This window comes from Capra hircus (genome assembly GCF_001704415.2).
Source record: "Capra hircus breed San Clemente chromosome X unlocalized genomic scaffold, ASM170441v1, whole genome shotgun sequence".
In the NCBI taxonomy this organism is placed as follows: domain Eukaryota; kingdom Metazoa; phylum Chordata; class Mammalia; order Artiodactyla; family Bovidae; genus Capra; species Capra hircus.
In genome coordinates this window covers 19,423,941-19,445,734 of record NW_017189517.1, presented here as the reverse complement: position 1 = coordinate 19,445,734, position 21,794 = coordinate 19,423,941, and positions in this window count along the sequence as shown.

Genomic DNA, 21,794 nt, shown 5'->3' with positions numbered 1-21,794 from the left:
ACAGAAGATAAGATGGCTGGATGGCATCACTGACTCAATGGACATGAGTTTGAGTGATCTCCGGGAGTTGGTGATGGACAGGGAGGCCTGGCGTGCTGTGAATCACGGGGTTGCAAAGAGTCAGACAGGACTGAGGGACTGAACTGAACTGAAGTGAAGAGTAGTTTTACCAAGTTTGTTATGCAGATTCCCCTGGGGCTATTCAGGGTCTAGAGTTGTCTTCTGCTGCTAAGTCACTTCAGTAGTGTCTGACTCTGTGAGATTCCATTGATGGCAGCCCACCAGGCTTCCCCATCCCTGGGACCTCCTTGCAAGGACACTGGAGTGGGTTGCCATTTCCTTCTCCAATGCATGGAAGTGAAAAGTGAAAGTGAAGTCGCTCCGTTGTGTCCGACTCTTAGCGACCCCATGGACTGCAGCCTACCAGGCTCCTCTGTCCATGGGATTTTCCAGGCAAGAGTACTGGAGTAGGGTGCCATTGCCTTCTCCAAGAGTTGTCTATAATGCTTAAATCTTGTCCTTCTTGATAGAGAGGAAAGTGCAGTTGTGCTGTGCTTAGTCACTCAGTTGTGTCCAATTCTTTGCAACCCCTTGGACTGTAGCCTGCCAACTCTTCTGTCCATGGGGATTCTCCAGGCAAGAATACTGGAGTGGGTTGCCATGCCCTCCTCTAGGAGATCTTCCCAACTCAGGGATCAAACCCAAGTCTCCTGCTTTGCAATCAAATTCTTTACTGTCTGAGTCACCAGGGAAGCCTAGAGAGGAAAGTGCAGACACTTTTTCGAATTTGTATCCTGGTTTACAAATTTACATATCCTCCTATTTAGGAGAAGAGCAGATAATTTTTCTTCTATCTGCTTCTTCTTAATTACTGTCAGCTCAAAAAAAAATCTTTATGTCAAAATGGCTTATTGGGGGTGGCATATTCTGCTACCATTCACTCCTGTCCTTCAAAGAGAATTTGGGTGGCATGGAAGTACCTGATTTTAAAGGCAATGCCTTTCTGATGAAGAAAGTTTTACTTCCAAATGTAATTCTTCCTTTGCCATACTTGATGTTGTATAATGCATATTGGATAGGATTTCTGGGGTTTTTTTGAGGAAGGATGTAACTCTAGCTCAACTTGAAGGCTTTCAGCTTAAAAACAAATGGGAAGATGGTCAGTATGCAAATTACCGAAGAAGCAGATACTGGGAGGAATGTGACGAGTTCAGATTCACACATATTCATGTTTTCAGTTTGATTTCATATGGGACATCCAAGTGGTGATACTGAATATGCGGCTGGAGTTTATAATTCAAGGAAAAAGCTTGGAGATGCAAAGTTGAGATGGATTAGCTTATGTGTAGAAATTGAAGCCATGAATATAAAAAAAGATTTTCCCAGAAAGAAAGTGTGGAAGATGTCCAAAATAGTACATGAAGAAAATCCACATTTACTGGTTCATTTCAGTTCAGTTCAGTCGCTCAGTCGTGTCCTACTCTTTGCAACCCCATGAATTGCAGCACGCCAGGCCTCCCTGTCCATCAACAACTCCTGGAGTTCACTCAGACTCATGTCCATCGAGTCAGTGATGCCATTCAGCCATCTCATCCTCTGTCGTCCCCTTCTCCTCCTGCCCCCAATCCCTCCCAGCATCAGAGTCTTTTCCAATGAGTCAACTCTTCACATGAGGTGGCCAAAGTACTGGAGTTTCAGCTTTAGCATCATTCCTTCCAAAGAAATCCCAGGGCTGATCTCCTTCAGAATGGACTGGCTATATGCTACTAATTAATTCAATTAAAATAGTAAATATTTCTTCAGTCAGTTCAGTTCAGTCGTTCAGTCGTGTCCAACTCCTTTTGACCCCATGGACTGCAGCACATCAGGCTTCCCTGTCCATCACCAACTCCATCAAGTCGGTGATGCCATCCAACCATCTCTTCCTGTCTTCCCCTTCTCCTCCCGCCTTCAATCTTTCCCAGAATAAGGTGGGTTTTTTTTTTTTTTTTCCAGTGAGACAGTTCTTCACATCAGGTGGAGATTCAGCTTCAGCATCAGTCCTTCCAGTGGATATTCAGGGTTGATTTCCTTTAGGATTGACTGCTTTGATCTCTTTGCAGTCCAAGGGACTCTCAAGAGTCTTTACCAACACCACAGTTCAAAAGCATCAATTCTTTGGCACTCAGCTTTCTTTATAGTCCAACTGTCACATCCATTCATGATTACTAGGAAAACCATAGCTTTGACTAGACAGACTTTTGTTGGCAAAGTAATGTCTCTGCTTTTTAATATGCTGTCTAATTGGTCATAGCTTTTCTAACAAGAAGCAAGCATCTTTTAATTTCATGGCTGCAGTCACCATCTGCAATGATTTTGGAGCACAAGAAAATCAAGTCTATCACTATTTCCATTGTTTCCCCATTGATTTGCCATAAAGTGATGGGAATGGATGCCACGATATTCATTTTCCAAATGTTGGGTTTTAAGCCAGCTTTTTCACTCTCCTTTTTCACTTTCATCAAGAGGCACTTTAGTTCCTCCTCACTTTCTTCCATAAGGGCAGTGTCATCTCCATGTCTGAGATTATTGATATTTCTTCTGGCAATATTGGTTCCAGCTTGTGCTTCATCCTGCCCGACTTTTAGCCTGATGTACTCTGCATATAAGTTAAATAAGCAAGGTGACAATATACAGCCTTGATGTACTCCTTTCCCAATTCAGAACCAGTCTGTTGTTCCATGTCTGGTTCTAACTCTTGCTTCTTGACCTGCATACAGATTTCTCAGGAGGCAGGTAAGGTGGTTTGGTATTCTCATCTTTAAGAATTTTCCACAGTTTATTGTGATCCACGCAGTCAAAGCCTTTGGCCTAGCCAATAAAGCAGAAGTAGATGTTTTTCTGGAAGTTGCTTTTTTGATGATCCAACAGATGCTGACAGTTTGATCTCTGTTTCCTCTGCCTTTTCTAAATCCAGCTTGTACATCTGAAAGTTCACGGTTCATGTACTGCTGAAGCTTCACTTGGAGAATTTTGAGCATTATTTAACTAGTGTGTGAGATAAGTGGAACTGTGTGGTAGTTTGAATATTCTTTGGCATTGCCTTTCTTTGGGATTGGAATGAAAACTGACCTTTTCCTGTCCTGTGGCCACTGCTGAATTTTCCAAATTTGCTGGTCTATTGAGTGCAGCACTTTAATAGCATCATCATTTAAGATTTGAAATAGCTCAACTAGAATTCCATCACCTCCACTAGCTTTGTTCATTGTCATGCTTCCTAAGGCCCACTTGACTTTGGACTCCAGGAAGTTTGGCTCTAGGTGAGTGTTCACACCATCATGATTATCTGGGTCATGAAGATCTTTTTGTATAGTTCTTCTGTGTATTCTTGCCACCTCTTCTTAATATCTTCTGCTTCTGTTAGGTCCCTACCATTTCTGTCCTTTATTGAACCCATCTTTGCATGAAATATTCCCTAGGCATCTTGAATTTTCTTGAAGAGATCTCTAGTCGTTCCCATTCTATGGTTTTCCTCTATTTCTTTATATTGACCACTGAGGAAGGCTTTCTTATCTTTCCTTGCTATTCTTTGAAACTCTGCATTCAGATGGGTATACCTTTCTTTTTGTCCTTTGCCTTTAGCTTCTTTCCTTTTTCAGCTATTTTTAAGGCTTCCTTAGACAACCATTTTTCCTTTTTCATTTCTTTTTCTTGAGGATGGTCTTGATCACTGCCTCCTGTACAATGTCACAAAACTCTGTCCATTTCTTAATTGCTTATTATGTCCACATTTTGCTGCTTAAGTATTTAACAATGAAAATTTCATTTAAATCTTCATAATAATCATATGAGATAGATGCTATTTTTTTTCATTTTACAGATGAATAACACTCTTACAGAGGTTAAGTGACTTGACCAAATCATATATCCAGTAAGTAGTACAACCAGGAATTTGACTTAGTCCATGCTCTTGACCATTGTCATATGCTTTCCAAATATTTATTGACCAAGCATAATAGAAGGCACTTGAAATTCAGCAGTGAAAAAGACAGATAATCCTGCTTTCATGGGGCTTACTATCTTGTGGTGAAATAAGTCTTATACTTATAAGCTGTAAGTGAAATCATAAGCTTAAATTGCAATATCAGCTATAAGAAATTAATTGGGGTAATATGTTGGTGGGTGTAAAGATGGGGTGAGAGCCATTAGATAAGTTAGTTGAAGAAGACATATTTAATAGTATTTAATGTGAGATCCAAATAATGAGAAGAATCCAGGAAAAGAGCTTTATAGGAACAGAGAACAGCAAATGAAAAGACCTTGAGATAAGATAGGATGAACAAAGGGAAGAGTGACATCAGAGAAGCATGGAGTAGGCAGGAGTCAAAACTACATAAAGCCTTGCAGGCTGCAGATAATAGTTTAGACTTTATTCTAAGAATAATGGAAGGCATTAGAGAGTTTTAAGGAGTCGTATGATATCATTTATACATAAAAATAGCACCTTGGTTGTTCCATGAATAGATTGAAAGTGAGGGAAAGTTTTAGTTGCTTAATTGTGCCTCACTCTTTGTGACCCCAAGAACTGTAGCCTGCCAGGCTCCCCTGTCCATGAGGATTCTGCAGACAAGAATACTGCAGTGAGTTGCTGTTCCCTTCTCCAGGGGATCTTCCCAAAGTCTGAGCCACCAGAGAAGCTGAATAATAAATTGGAGGGAGGTTAAAGTGAGAGGCACAGGAAGACCAAGAGGAACTTCCTACAATGATCCATGCAAGACATGATGGTATCTCATTTTAAAGTAGTATCAGTGGAGATGAGAGGAAGACCACTTTGAAATATATTCTGGATATCGATACTATAGAACAGGCTGATTGATGTGAATGTAAGAAAAGGGGAGGAAAAAAAGTGATTTGTAGCTTTTGGGTCTGAGCAACTATGAGGACATTGATTCCATTTATTTAGAAGGAGAACACTGGTCAAGGAACATGTTGGTGAGTGGGAAATCAATAATGTTGTTTAGGTAATGGCTGAGTTAGACTTGTCCATTAGTTGCCAAAGTGGAAAGGTCAAGTAGAAAGTTGTAAATATGTCTGTAGCTCTGAAATAAGTTCTAGATTGTAGTTTTAAATTTAGAAGTCATCAACAGACAGATAATAAGATCACTTAAAAGGAAGAGAGAATTAAAATAAGAAAAGAAGAGGGCACTGAAGTCCCTGGGATTTCAGATTAAGGTACATGATTGTTTGGGGATTGGATACAGAAGAAGCAACTTCACTCACTCATACGTAGGAAGAACTGGCAAAGAAAACCATAAAGGAATAACTAGTGCAATAAAAATAATTGACAATTTAACAACTCCCTTATTCTTAGGATACACTGCTCCACTGGCTTTGGTGAAGATGTACATTTCTAGTTTTTCTTCATTGCACAAAGTAAGTAACTGGCTTTCAATAGGAAAAGGTAAACTTCTTCCTTGAGAAGAAGAAGATAGAAATATGAATACTAACACAGCTAAGTTTGTAGATTTGGTTGAGAGAAGAAAATGTATTTCTCTTCTGATGACTTGTGATCTCAGTGAAGCATGTGCTCAGTTGCTCAGTCAAGTCCTACTCTTTGTGACCTCATGGACTGTAGCCCTCCAGGCTCCTCTGTCCATGGGATTTTCCAGGCAAGAGTACTGGAGAGAGTTGCCATTTCCTCCTCCAGGGGATCTTCCTGACCCAGGGATCGAACCTATGTCTCCTGAGTCTCCTGCACTGGCAGGCGGATTCTTTACCACTGCGCCATGAAGCGTAAGGTGATGCAATAAAATAAGGGTAAAGATGGAAAGAGCTGGTGGAGAGAATCATTGAATAATATTACGCAAGAATGATCTGAGAAAGGGCTGAGGTAATTGAGTACAAATTCCTTGGTGCAAGCAATTTTACTTCTAGGAATTTCTCTTACAGAAATAGTCATTGCTTTGGGGAGATCACTGACCAAAGTTGAAGTAAGATCCTCCATTTTTTTTTTAACCAGGCCACAAATTATGTAGTAGGTTTTATTTATAAAACAGTGAGTCAGTGTTTCAAAACTTGAAGAAACAGACATTAGATAGATGGATTTTTCCCAAATAAGTAATTTTAACATACACTCATGATAATCTTATAATAATCAGATATTGCCCTCAATGTTTTTTAGACCTGTGCTGGTGTGATTATTTTTTCTTCTTGAACAGTTTCAAATGTCCAAACTCAAGTGTAATCACTCTAAATTTACATGCTCACTCTTCTGAAAAGCAGACAGAAAGATATTTTTTCCATATCTGCATAATGGGACACAAGATGCTAAGTATGTCCCCTTCTTTCAGTGTCCTGAAAACCTTCCTTATATTCAGGATGATTAAGAAGAAATCCAGTGAAAACTTCATTTTATCAATGGGAGCACTGAGGGGTGAACTTCTTATGTTTGCTTACAGAAATATTGCAGTTTTCAGGATGTGAAATATTTCAAATGTGTAATCTGTCTTTCCCTTCTCTTCTTATAAATTATCTCATAGGACATGTAAGCATCTAAATTTTTCTATACTAAACTCAACTGACAATTTATTAAATTCATATGTTCACATATAGAAGAAGCATTGTCACATGGCAAATAGCCAAGGTTTTGGCATACAAAGGCAACATTATCCAGTTTGACTCCTTGGCGCTCATACAGCTATGCAAGGATTACACACAAACACACACACACAACTACAAACACTGAAATTAATATCCTAGTGCTCCTATTTATCCAAATGTTGTATGCAGTCTGATTTGCAATAGTAAACATTGATATCAGTCTAAATATTTGTAAATAAGGGATGCAATAAATAGAGCATATAGGTAAATGGAACACAATAAACCTAAAATAATAAATCTACATGTACTGAGATGAAAAGATGTTCATAATGAGCTAAATGATATTTTATTTTAAAATGCATCCATATATTTATGGAAATATGTACAATAAAAAGTGGTTATCTAGTTACCATGATTTTATAGAACAACTTTCAAACCCACATAAGAGAATTCTTACAAATGTCTTTATAACACATGTACATTTTCTTACTGAGAAAAAAGTAAATATATTTACTTGAAGTAATATGAAGAGGAAATTGAAGAATAGCTATGTATGATATAATTTTACTACATAAAATATGTACATATATGTTTGTCTATGAATGAAAATACTGGAAGGATATATGGCTAATTTGTAATAGTGATTCTGTATTTCTAGTAAGTGGTAGATTTATGGTAGAAATTCCAGTCTTTATACCATTTGAATGTTTTGCAACCATTATTCATTTCAAATTCATCTGTATATAGTGATCTTAGCTAATACACAGATTCAGTCATTTTTTATATATAGTAGTATTCTCTAGGCAATGGTAACTCTCTCCTCTTGTCAATTTATACTCATTAGAGAAATATGATTCTCTAATATTCTAAGGACTTGGATAACATTCTAAAATAATACAAGTACTAATTAAAATGTATTGCCACTTCTGAAGAATAGTAAAATAGTGTTCATTATTTTGAAATTTGCTTCAGAGCATATAATTTGTCCTTTAACAGTTAATATATTTTTAAAATATTTTTTACTATTTTTGTCATAAAAATGATGCAAAGAGAATGATTAAAATATGTGCTTTAGTAAATAATCAAGAAGACATTGGATGAATAAATATGATGCATTTTAATGAGAGTCATTTCTGATAACTAAAATCCTGATTCTCAGATTTAAAGTAAACTTGATAAAATGGAATCCTTACAATTCAGTAAAAGTGTTAGTCTCTCAGTCGTGCCCAACTCTTTGGGACCCCATAGACTGCAGCCCACCAGGCTCCTCTGTCTATGGGATTTTTCAGGCAAGGATACTGGAGTGGGTTGCCATTTCCTTCTCCAGGGGATCTTCCCAACCCAGGGATTGAACCCAGGTCTCCTGCACTGCAGGCAGATTCTTTACCATCTGAGCTAGGAGGGAAGCCCCAAAATTTCAGTATCTTAATTCCATTTACTTTGATTTCATATTTATTCTAAAAACAAAGATATTTGATAAACAACAGGGACCTACAGTACAGGAAGTTATATTCATTGTCTTTTTTATTTTTAATGTCATAAGACTTTATTCAGAAAACATATCATCCTTAACACAGCCCAAATCAATCAATTGGAAAAGATTAATAAGATAGAAACAAGGAGAAAATTGCCAATGAGAAAACACAAAACCATAATAACCTACAATGGAAAGAATCTGAAAAGGAACATATATATATGTATGTATGTATGTATATATATATATATACTTACATATATGTGTGTGCAAGCTAAGTCGCTTCAGTTATGTCCGACTCTGTGCAACGCTATGGACTGTAGCCCATCAGGCTCCTCTGTCCATGGGATTCTCTAGGCAAGAAAACTGAAGTGGGTTGCTATGCCCTGCTAGAGGAGATCTTCCCCATCCCAGAATCCAAACTGCCACTGTTAAGTCTTCTGCATTTGTAGTTGGGTTCTTTGTCACTTGCGCCACCTGGTGGCTCAAATGGTAAAGAACCTGCCTGACAATGCTAGAGACAGAAGAGAACTGGGTTCGATCCCTGGGTTGGGAAGATCCCCTGAAGAAGGGAAAGGCAACCCACTCCAGTATTCTGGCCTGGAGAATTCCATGGACAGAGGAGCCTGGCGGGCTACAGACCATGGGATCACGGAGAGTCAGACACAACCGAGCGACTAACACACACACACACACACACACACACACATACAAAGCTGAATCATTTTGCTGCACACTTGAAATATTGTAAACGAACTATCATTGAATAAAAAATTAAAATTAAAAAACTAAAATATTTGACTTAGATTGGAAAAAAATTAAAAGAATGATTGAACAGGCAATATCATAAATAAAATCAGAAATAACTACTTCACTTTATCCAACCTTTGGAAACAATTATGGAACATCAAACTTGTACATACAGGTGAAACAGAACACATGTATCTCATTTTCAGGTCAAGCAAAAAATAATCAGCTGGTTTTTGTGGGTTTTTTCTCCTCAACTCTGCTGTTCTGTGGTCCTTTCTGAGAGCCCACTTATGCCACCTAGTACTATGCTACCTAGTACTGGAAAAAAGCTGACCTTAGAAAAATAAATTCTATTCTATATCTGGGAAAAGTAAAAGAATATTTTTTTTTATCCAAAAGGGAAATGCATTTCCTTTGTGGTATATTTATTTAAACTTTGCCACACTTGAACACATATCATACAGTACTAATTAGTGAAACCAGGTTAAAGCTTAGTTGATTAACTGAAGGAAGGAGTATATATCATAGAATTCCTTGTTGTGTAATTAAATAGACATTTCTATATAAGTAACATGAAGTGTGCCCTTTAGGTAAAGTTTAATTATCCGAAAAAATAGCTGCAATTACTGTCATTAAATTTTTTTTAATGAAAAAGAAGTTTATGGGAAATCATAAGACTATGATTATTAAACATGATCAAGCTATCAGAAAATGTTTTAAAAATGATACCTAAGAATTAATCAGTGAAATCTAAGGTAAGTTGGTATATATACACTATACTATTTTTAAGTGGATTTTGTTTGTTTTTAATGTTTTCCCATTTTTTGTAAACAATATATAGGAAAGTAAGTTGAAATATTTATAGTCTTTGATAGCCTATCAAAAGTGTTATTTTTCACAGAAACTCACATGATAATAGGATTATATTTCATTTTCCTTAATTAAAGTAACTAAGTCATAACATAAGCACATTACTTTTGGTTGGGAAAATCAAGTAACTTTCAAAATTAATGGACATGTACTATTTTTTAGTTTATTGTCATTTTACTGAAGGCTAGGACCATGTTGAAATAGTTTCTAAAATCAAGACCTTACACATTGTTTATAAATTTTTTCTCCTCAAGCATATCTAATAGCAAAGAAGTTGACATATATCCCCTAGAATTCTGGGGGGAAACTAGGCCAAAACAGCTCACAACAAATTCATTTTTTTCTTAAATCTTTAGTGTCCTCTGAAAAATGCACATGGATTTTACATTCTATTCCATGATATGCATTTGTTTAAATAAAAATGAAGATTTTTTTTCAACTGAAATTTGGAGATAAAATTGATGTTACAGAAAGAGGCACTCATATTTATATTGTGAGTTTGCATAACTTTGTGCGGAAGTTAAGTTTGAGAAACACAGTGCTATCGAATGTCAGGGCCTATATTTGAGACTGAAAAGATGGGATACCATGTAATTTCTCTTTAGATGTATAGTAAAAAGAAATTAATGTCACATTTAATTTGAGACTGGAAAAAAAAATCCTCTACTTAACGCTACTAGTGTGAAACACTTACATTGAGGGAACCTATTAATTTTTGGTCATTTCAAAATTGTCATAAAGTATTTATTGCTATTTTTAACCAAACCTGAGTCTTTGTAATTGTGACTTATTTTGATTTTAGTTTTGTTCTCAGTGTCAATACTCCTAAAAGCATAAATCCCAAAGTTAAACTACCTATGAGTGTTCTTAAAGATGAAACAAATTTTAATATATGTTGAAATATGAGTGTGCCCTTTTCCCTTCTGTAACGTGTGTGTGTGGTGGGGAGGGGAGAAAGGGAGTGAGAATTACCTGGATCTACTTTTGAGGTGAACAGAATGACTGTATGACCAAGCTCAAAAAAAACAAAGTCTCTTATATGGCAATGATGTAAATCAAAATAAACACTGTTCAATTGTTAAAAACAAGTAAACACAAAATCATCCATCTACTTGAGGATATATATATATTTGTAGCTAATTCATCTTAATGGACTCAAGTTGTTCTAGCTAATCAAACATTCTGTAGAAAGTATACGGATACTCTGTTACTGTCAGATACTCTGTTACTTCCTAGCACTCTCTTCCATTATAAATTTCCTAGTCAAACTTGGCTCCTTTTGAGCAATAACATACAAAGCATAAAAAAGAAACATGAGAAAAATGTTCAAATAATAGTAAAAGTAACAACAAATAACAAACTCTTACTTACTTAGTACTTAATATGTGTCAGATGTAGTGCCAGGGCTTTAGATAAATTATTTTATTTAATCATGACAACACACACAGAACTGATTATCTTTGTCCCAATGGAATAGATGACAAATTGAAATGCAGAGAATAAAAGGTTTACCTAAGGTTACATAGCTAGGTGATACTTGGTGAAACCAAGATTGAAACAAGACTTGGCTTCTTAAATTCTTTATCTCAGTAATTTATCTAAAAATTAATAGTTGTTCCACTGATTGAAGAGATTAAAACTACCTATTATGTCCCTTTTTCTTTTTTTATACTTTCCAAATTTACATTAAGTCTATATTACATGTATAAATAACAAAATCTTCTAAAATATTGTATTATTTACTTCACTGCCTATCACATGAGAGTCTTATAGTAGCTGTATATCGTTTTAGCCTCTTCATTAATATTTTTTGAAATAAACTCTTCTCTATTCCATGTATATCTTTAGAGCTATCATTTAGGGGCTTCTCTGGTGGCTCAGATGGTAAAGAGGTATCATTTACGGTATCACAGGTTCCTTGCCTCGGGTATAGACTTTTCACTGAAGTCTAGCTAATCAATATATTCCATCTCACAGATAATAGCAATTGGTCCAGAATTTGATCATATTGTCCAGAGTCCTTTCCTGGAATTTATAGTATGACTCTAGAATAAAGAAGCTTCTTTCCACTGTGATGTTGGGAGAATATAAATATGAGGCTACTGGTGGCTATCTTCCTTGTAATATAGAGAGGACTTGTCTCTAAAAGAGGGGCTTCGCTGGTTGCTCAGATGGTAAAGAATTCACCTACCAATGCAGGAGATGCAAGAGACGTGGGTTCAATCCCTAGGTTGGGAAGATCCCCTGAAGAAGGAAATGGCAACCCACTCCAGTATTCTTACCTGGAGAATTCCATGAACAGAGGAGTCTGGCGTTCTATAGTCCATGGGGTTGCAAAGAGTCAGACATGACTGAGTGACTAACACACACACAGACACAGAGGCGGTGTTGAGAGAATCCTTGTCTATAAAAGGAAGTCAAGTAGATGGAAAGAGGGATGGGAAATGGTTGTCTTAATAACAGTGAACCCTAGTTTCAGTCCTTAAAGTTTTTGCTGTTCCCCCTTGTTCATTGTTCTTGCTTTATTCCCTGGCCTTATTCTGGGGTTGAGTCTAGGAGTTTATTATTATTAATATTAAAGATCCTCAATTGATTATGATGACTTGCTATGTGTGGCAATTATGGGATATGTTAATAATCCATCCCTTTGTGTGTTTTTTTTACATTTTGGTTTTTGATCAATGTCAGTTTTTCACTAAATATTTTCTCTGAAATACCAGTTTCTCAAATACTCTACAGCAAAAAAGGTTTTTCAGTGTTCATTAAAGGGTCTGAGAAGTCTTTCAGTAAAACTGATTGTTGAACCCAGCATTTCTTAATTCTTACAGATTTGACACAACTCGTGCCCAGATAAACAGAACTTCCATATCCAGAAGTCTTTTGCAGGCTCCCTTGCACTTAAAACCCCTCCTAGAATAATCACTATCCTAACTTCTAACTCCATAGATGTATTATGCCTTCTGGAATGGTCCACAGGTCCAGGTTCATTAGAAAGTTACAGTTCACAGAATTATTCTAAATGTTCAAGTTGAAGAAACTCAATGTTCTTCTTTAACATTTCTTGAACTTTCTGATTGTACAATCTTCGCCAAATTGTTTAACTTCTCTGACCCTCAACTTCTTCAACTTTACCATGGAAATAATAATGCTATCTGTCTCATAGATTTGTGAATAGTAAATATTTTATGCATATATATGTATATTATTTACATCTATCTATGCAAATTTTGGAGTTGTTTTTGTTTTGCTCTCTACCAAAAAATATCTTCTATTAGTTACCATACCCACCATACTCATTTTGAGCTCTGCACACACATCTCTTCCCCTCTGGTAACCACTACTCTGTTCTCTGCATCTATGTGTTTGTTTGTTTTGGTGGTACTATGTGGCATCTGGGATCTTAGTTCCCCAACCAGGGATCAAACCTGTGGCCTTTGCCTTAGAAGCACACAGTTTTAACCATTGGACCACCAGAGACATCCCTCTATCTGTTTGTTTTTGTTTGGTTTGCTCACTTATTATGTTTTTGTTTGTTTATTAGCTTTTTATATTCTACATATTAGTCTTTCTCCCTCTGACTTGTTTAACATAATACCCTAAACATCTATCCATGTTGTCACAAATAATAAGATTTCAACTTTTTATGGCTGAATAATATTTCATTGTACATACACATAGAATTTCTTCCTTTAAGAATGCTAATAACTTGTTATATATATATATATATATATATATATATATTTGTGTTCCTATATTAGTTATACATACACACACATATATATAGGTGCTCCTGTGTTAGGTACACATATATTAATCATGCTTATTTATTCTTGATAAATTGCCCCTTTAATATTATATACTGTCCAATCTTTGTGTCTTGGTACCCATTTTAGGTTTGAAATCTGTTTTGTCTGATATGAGTATAGCTACATCCACTTTCTTTTGGCTGCCATTTGCCTGGAGCATCATCTTCCTTCCCTTCACTTTTAACCTATGTTAGTCTTTAGAGCTAAGGTGTGTCTTTTGGAGGCAGCATATATTTGCATCTTGTTTCTTAATCCACATAAGCACCCTGTGTCTTTTGAGTAGTGAATGCAATCCTTTTATATTTATGGTGCCTATTGACAAATGAGGACTTAGTATTGCCATTTTATTTCTTGTTTTCTTATTGCTCTGTATCTCCGTTGCTTGTTTTTCCTTGTAATTCTGTGTGCCATTTTGGCTTGGTCATTTTCTATATTGTCCTGGATTTCCTCTTTTTTATGTTTTCTGTCTCTGCTCTATGTTTATGTTTTGTGGTTATTATGAGGTTTGTATAAAACATCTCATAGATAAATTTCTCATTTTTCTGCTGATTGCACCTCATCTTCATTTACTTATACAAATTCTTTTATTTCCTTATTCTCCTTTAATGTTTTTGTTGTCTCAAATTATTTCTTTTTCTGTTGTAAGTTTGTTACCTGAGATAGCTATAATTCTTTTGTTTTCATTTTTCTAAAAAAAAAAAAAAACTTTTGAGTAGAATTTTTCTGATTCTATTTATCATCCAACTCAAAGTTTTGTGTAGCTTTGCAGCTTTGTTTCTGGTAGAAGTTCAGCTCAGTTCAGTCACTCAGTCATGTCCAACTCTTTGCGACCCCATGAACTGCAGCAGGTCAGGCCCCCCTGTCCATCACCAACTCCTTGAGTTCACCCAAACCCATGTTCATCGAGCTGGTGATGCCATCCAACCATCTCATCCTCTGTCGTCCCCTTCTCCTCCTGCCCTTAATCGTTCCCAGCATCAGGGTCTTTTCAAATGAGTCAGCTCTTCACATCAGGTGGCCAAAGTATTGGAGTTTCACCTTCAAAATGAGTCCTACCAATGAACACCAAAGACTGATTTCCTTTAGGATGGACTGGTTGGATCTCCTTGAAGTCCAAGGGATTCTCAAGAGTCTTCTCCAACACCATAGTTAAAAAGCATCAATTCTTCTGCGCTCAGCTTTCTTTATAGTCCAACTCTCACATCCATACATGACCAGTGGAAAAATGATAACTTTTCTTGACAGAGTATTCTTGGGTGACGGTTTTTATCTTAGTATTTTCAGAATGTCATTCTATTTCCTTCTGGCCTGTAGAGTTTCTACATAGCCCAGTTGGTAAATCATCTGCCTGCAATGCAGAAGACCCGGGTTCAATTCCTGAGTCAGGAAGATCCCCTGGGGAAGGAAATGGCAACCCACTCCAGTATTCTTGCCTGGAGAATCCCATGGACAGAGGAGCCTGACAGGCTACAGTCTACGGGATCGCAAGAGTTGGACACGACTTAGCGACTAAACCACCACTGAAAAATCAGCTAATACCTCAATGGGGATTCCTTTGTATGTTACTATCCCTTTTCCCCTAGCTGCCTTTAAAATTCTTTCTCTGTTATTGACTTTTGACAACTTTAATATTATGTGTCTTAGAGGTCTTTCTGCATTGAGACCATTAGGTGTTCTCCTAGCTTCATGGAGTTGTATATCCAGTTCCTACCCCAAATTTGTAAAGTTCTCAGCTTTTATTTCGTTAAATAAATCTCTCTGCTCCCTTTTCCCTCTCTTTTCCTACGAGGATACCCATTATCCTAATTTTGCCCTTCCTAAAAGAATCAGGTACCTCTTGTAGAATTTCCTTACTTTTCTATATCTTATTTCTCTTTTACTTAAATCATGCCTAGATTTCTATCTTCGTGCTTATTAATTCTTTCTTCCAAATGATCTGCTATATTTCCAATGCTTTTGGATGCATTTTAATTCTCAATTATTGAATTCTTCAGCTTCACAATTTCTGTTTGTCTCTTTTCAGATTTTCAATCGCTTTGGCAAAATAATCCTTCTATTCATTAATTTTATTGCTAAGCTCATTAAATTGCCTTTCTGAGTGTTCTTGTATCTCATTGAATTTCTTCATGACACCTACTTTAAATTCGCTATCAGTTAAATCATAATATTCCATGACTTCTGAAAAACCATCTTTTTTTGTGTGGTGGTATAGCATAACTGTGGTTCTTCATGGTACTTGAGTTGTTCCCCAGTTGGTATATACGAAGTTACATGACAGGTTAAAAGTTAGTCTTCTGTTTTCTGGTAGGTGGTGCTGTAACACAAGATTTTGGTTTCTTTTACCTGTGTTACCTCTGTTTATACTTGAGAGTTGGCACTTTTCATCCTCCATCTTCTCTGTAAGAAGTATGACTGCATGCCTTCTTTGCTTCTTCTTATGTGCCTGGTATCCTTGCTGCCTTGCTTCTGCCAGAATCACTGTGAACATTGGGCTCTTCGTTTGTGTTGGGGATCCCCTGAGACACAGGCTCTACCATGTGGGGAGGTGGCAGCAGTGGGGAGGGAGCTCAGGTCATAAAAGTGCTTCTACTTTGTCTAGTGTTGTAAGGTTCACTGGTTTCCACCACTGCCAATGGCGGGGTGTGAGGGTGGGGTGACAGGGGTGGCCTGGCATCATAAGTGCTCCAGTGGCTAGAGGGATGGAATCCTAGGCTCCACGGCTTTTGCTGTCCAGTTACCTGAGGCTGAAGAGGCTGGTGTGTTTGGGAGGCAAGGATCATGTATGCAGCTTCCCCTGCTGCTACTGGGGTCTCTAAAACTGTGCACTCAGCTGCAGTCAGAAGGTCATGATTGCAGGCACCAGTCTACCCATGTTTAGATGTACAACATGGAAAATTCTCAGGCATCCTCTTGTGTTTAGCAGAGGCACTTTTGTTGAGCTGTGGATATTTCACTCGTTGCAATATTGAAAGGAGATAAAGGTATATTTTCACTCTGCAATATTTCTGGCCTCACCACAAATCTACTATTAAGAAACAGAATGTTTTAAATTTTTTCAAATAAAAAATACTGTTTTTATTGAACCTTATTATAAACACTAACATAATGAATATCATGTTCTTGAATGATTGAGTCACCTGCCATACATTCATTTTGTGGCTACAGTGATTAATTCTGGTGTGTTTGCAAGTTTATCTTATGTATTATGGTAATTTTAAAATTCCTGACACTGACATGGAAGTATGTCAATAATTTGTCAGCACATTCATGACTCACATAAAGTTCTACACAAAAAGCCATTGGTAATTTTCAAACATTTTAGAAAATGTCTGAAAAAATCAATTAACCATGAAAGTTACTTTTGATTTGTTAGTAGTTTTAATATTTTTGATTGTATTAGAATATGACTTTCTATCATTTTTAAGTGATAGTTTTTGAGAATTCAGGTAGGAGTCTATTTAATGTTGAACCAGTCAATTGTGCCATATATGGTTCTAATGAACTAGTTCCAAATTGGGAAAGGCTATATGTTGTCACCTTGCTTCTGTGTGACCGTGCTAAGTCACTTCAGTCATGTCAGACTCTTTGTAATCCTTTGCAGTGTAGCCCCCAAGACTTCTCTGTCCATGAGATTCTCCAGGCAAGAGTACTGGAGTAGGCCTCCTCCAGGGAATCTTCTTGACTAGGGATCCAACATGCGTCTCATGTCTCCATGAGACATGAGCTTTGGCAGGTGAGTTCTTTACCACTAGTGCCACCTGGGAAGCCCATATCAGTTCAATTCAGCTCAATCAGTCATGGTCTGACTCTTTGTGACCCCATGGACTGCAGCACACCAGGCTTCCCTGTGCATCACGAACTTCCAGAGCTTACTCAAACACATTTCCATCGAGTTGGTGATGCCATCCAACCAACTCACCCTCTGTTGTCCCCTTTTCCTCCTACCTTCAATCTTTCCCAGCATCAGGATCTTTTCAAATGAGTCAGTTCTTTGCATCAGGTGGCAAAAGTGTTGGAGTTTCAGCTTCAGCATCAGTGCTTCCAATGAACATTGAGGACTGATTTCCTTTGGATGGACTGGATGGATCTCCTTGCTGCCCACGGGACTCTCAAGAGTCTTCTCCAACACCACAGTTCAAAAGCATCAATTCTTCAGTGTTCAGCTTTCTTTATAGTCCAACTATCACATCCATATATGAGTACTGCAAAAATCATAGCTTTGACTAGATGGACTTTTGTTGGCAAAGTAATGTCTATGTTTTTTAATATGCTGTCTAGGTTGGTCATAGCTTTTCTTCCAAGGAGTAAACATCTTTTAATTTCATGGCTATAGTCATCATCTGCAGTGATTTTGGAGCCCTCCTCAAATAAAGTCTGTCACTGTTTCCACTGTTTCCCCATCTATTTCCCATGAAGTGATGGGACCAAATGCCATGATCTTAGTTTTTCCTAATGTTGAATTTTAAGCCAACTTTTTCACTCTCCTCTTTCATTTTCATCAAGAGGCTCTTTAGTTCTTCTACTCTTTCTGCCATAAGGGTGGTGTCATCTGCATATCTGAGGTTATTGATGTTTCTCCCAGCAATCTGGATTCCAGTTTGTGCTTCATCCATTCCAGCATTTCTCATGATGTACTGTGCATATAAGTTGAATAGCAGGTGACAAAATACATCCTTGACTCCTTTCCCTATATGGAACTAGTCTGTTGTTCCATGTCCAGTTCTAACTGTTGCTTCTTGACCTGCATACAGATTTCTCAAGAGGCAGGTCAGGTGGTCTGGCACTCCCATCTCTTCAAGAATTTTCCACAGATTGTTGTGATCCACACAGTCTAAGGCTTTGGTATAGTCAATAAAGCAAAAGTAGATGTTTTTCTGGAACTCTCTTTTTTGATGATCCAGTGGATGTTATCAATTTGATCTCTAGTTCCTCTGCCTTTTCTAAATCCAGCTTGAACATCTGGAAGTTCACAATTCATGTACTACTTAAGCCTGGCTTGGAGAATTTTGAGGCTTACTTTGCTAGCGTGTGAGATGAGTGCAATTGGGCGGTAGTTTGAGCATTTTTGGCAATCCTTTCTTTGGGATTAGAATGAAAATTGATCTTTTCCAGTCCTGTGGCCACTACTGAGTTTTCCAAATTTGCTGGCATATATATTGCAGTACTTTCATAACATCATCTTTTAGGATTTGAAATAGCTCAACCTGAATTGAGACACTCAGATGCTCAGAGGGCTCAAACAATCCTTGTGCACACCAGCACCCAGAGACCCCACAGAGACTGAGACAAAACTGTATTTAGGTGTCTCCTGCAGAGGTATGGGTCAACAGTGCCCTGCTGCTGGGGGAGGGGCTCTGGGTACAGTAGACCTGGTTATGGCATAAGCCCTCTTGGAAGAGATCACCATTAACCCCACCATCGAGTCACCAGCACCTACCCAGGACTGTGAAACAAATTCTTGGAGGGCACACACAGAACCTTGTGCACATCAGGATCCAGGAAAAAGGAGCAGTGACCCCATAAGAGACTGAATCAGACTTGCCCAGTAGTGTCCAAGAGTCTCTGGCAGATGCGTGGGTCAGTGGTGGGCTGCTGCAGGGTTGGGGCCATTGAGTGCAGCAGTACCTGCATGGGACCTTTTGAAGGAGATCGCCATTATCTTCATTACCTTCACCATAGTTTGGCCTCAGGTCAAACAACAGGGAGGGAACATAGCCCTGCACATCAACAGAAGATTGAATTAAAGATTTACTGAGCATGGCCCCACCCATCAGAACAAGACCCAGTTTCCCCCTCAGTCACTCTCTCCTATCAGGAAGCTTCCATAAGCCTCTTATCCTTCTCCATCAGAGGACATACAGAATGACAACCACAATCACAGAAAACTAACCAATCTGATCACATGGACCACAGCCTTGTCTAACTCAATGAAACTATGAGCCATGCTGTGTAAGGCCACCCATGATGGATGAGTCATGCTGGAGAGTTCTGACAAAACGTGGTCCACTGGAGAAGGGAGTGGTAGAGCACTTCAGTATTCTTGCCTTGAGAACCCCATGAACAGTATGGAAAGGGAAGCCCATATATAAAAATGTAGTTTTTATTACAATAATACCATAAAGAAGGATATTATACAATACCATATACTTTATCAAAGTTATTTTATGATATTGAAATTAAAATGAAATCAATCCAAGCTTGATTGTTTTAAGTTAAAATGTTAGTTTTAATTGTAGGGCAACCACAAAGAAAGTAACTTCATAAAATATGGCAATAAGGAACTTAAAATAGTTTGTTAGATAATGTAAATTTAACACGCAAATATCAATAATGGAGGAATGAATGAGCAGAAAAAGTATAGAGCATATAGACAACAAATAGAAAAATGGCAGAAACTAGTCTTACCTTATCAATAATTACAGTCAATACAATGGCCTAAATACTGCAAGCAAAAGGCAGAAACTAGAAGAATGCATAAGAAAATCATGATTCAGCTATATATTGTATAAAAGAGAGAGACTTTAGATTCAAAGACACAAGTAGGTTAAAAGTAAAAGGATGGGAAAGTAAAAAATAAAAAGAAAAAATAAGATGAAAACTCCAAGCCAAGAAAGCTGGAGTGGCTATACAAATAATAAGGATAAAATAGACAATAAGATAAGAATCTGTACTAAAAACAAAAAGGATATTATGATAAAAGAGTAAACCCATTGATAATACATAATTACAAACTTACATGCATTTCATAGAGCTTCAAAATATATGAAACAAATCTGACAGAATTAAATAGAGAAATGGACAATTAAATAATAATAACTGGTGATTTCAACACTGCATTTTAATGATTACTAATGAATAAAACAAGGAGGCAGAATATCAAGAAGGAAACATAGACTGAAAGAACATTACACATCATTTAGAACTAACATCTATAGAACCTTCCACCCAACAATAACAGAACACACATTTTCTTAAAGGAACATGGAAAATTTTCATGGATAGAACATATTTTAGGTCATAAAGTAAGCCTCAATACATTTAAAAGGATAAGATTTGTGTACAGGTTGTATCCTCCAATCACATGGAATAAAACCAGAAATCATGAATTAAAATAAATTTCAGAATTCACTAATATGTAAAAAGTAAAAAAAAAAAAAAAAAAATTCTTAGATAACCAGTGATTCAAAAAAGAAATCACAAGGAAAATGGAAAGAAAAACTATAAGAAGAATGAAAATGAAAATACTACACAGCAAAATTTATGGTATACAGCAAAAGCAAAGCTTAGAAGGTTATTTGTAACTATAAACACCAATGTTAAGAAAGATGAAAGATGTCAATTAAAAAATTTTAGTGTCCATGTTAAGAAACTAAAAAAAAAAAAAAAAAAAAAAAAAGAGCAAACCAAAACCAACCAAGAGGAAGGAAGGAATAGTTAATGAAATAGAAAACAAATAATAGATTTACCAGTGAAAGCAAAAGTTGGCTTTTTGAAGAAAGCAAGAAAATTGACAAACTTTTAGCTATAATGAACGAGAAGGAAAGAGGGTAATTTCAAATTACTTAAATCAAATATGAAAAATTCCTATGAAAAAGGAAACATCAATAGAGACTTTATGGGAATAAGAATGGTTATAAGAGAATATTATGGTCAATTGAATTCCAAGTAATGGATAACTAAGATGAGACGGACATATTCCTAAAAAGACATAATATTCTGATATTGACATAAGAAGAAATAGAAAATATGAATAGATATATAACAAGTAAGGAGATTGAATTAATAACATAAAACAAACAAAAATGGGAAAACCTTACAGCAAAGAAAATTCTAGGCCCAATGAGTTTACTGGAAAATTCTGTCAAAAATTTAAAGAATTAATACCAATCTTTCACAGATTTTCCAAAAATTAGGAGAGTACACATCTCAGCTCATTCTCTGAGGTCAGTGTTAATCCTAATACTAAAACTGGACAAAGACATCACATGTAAAGAAAATTACACATCAGTATCCCTTATGAATATAGATGTAAAAATCTTCAATAACATATTAACAAGCTGAATCCAGTAACATAAAAATGGGACTATGCACTATGATCATTTGAGATTTATCATAGGAGTATGCAAGGTCAGTTCAACATTAAAAAAAAAAAACTATCAATGTAAACATCATATTAATAGAATGAAGGGAAAACATCATGGAATCATCTCAATAAATGTAGAAAGAGCAATTGATACAATCTAACATCCTTTCATGATAAAAGCAATCAAGTTAAGAATAAAAGTAAATTTCCTCAACCTGATAAACATATTTAA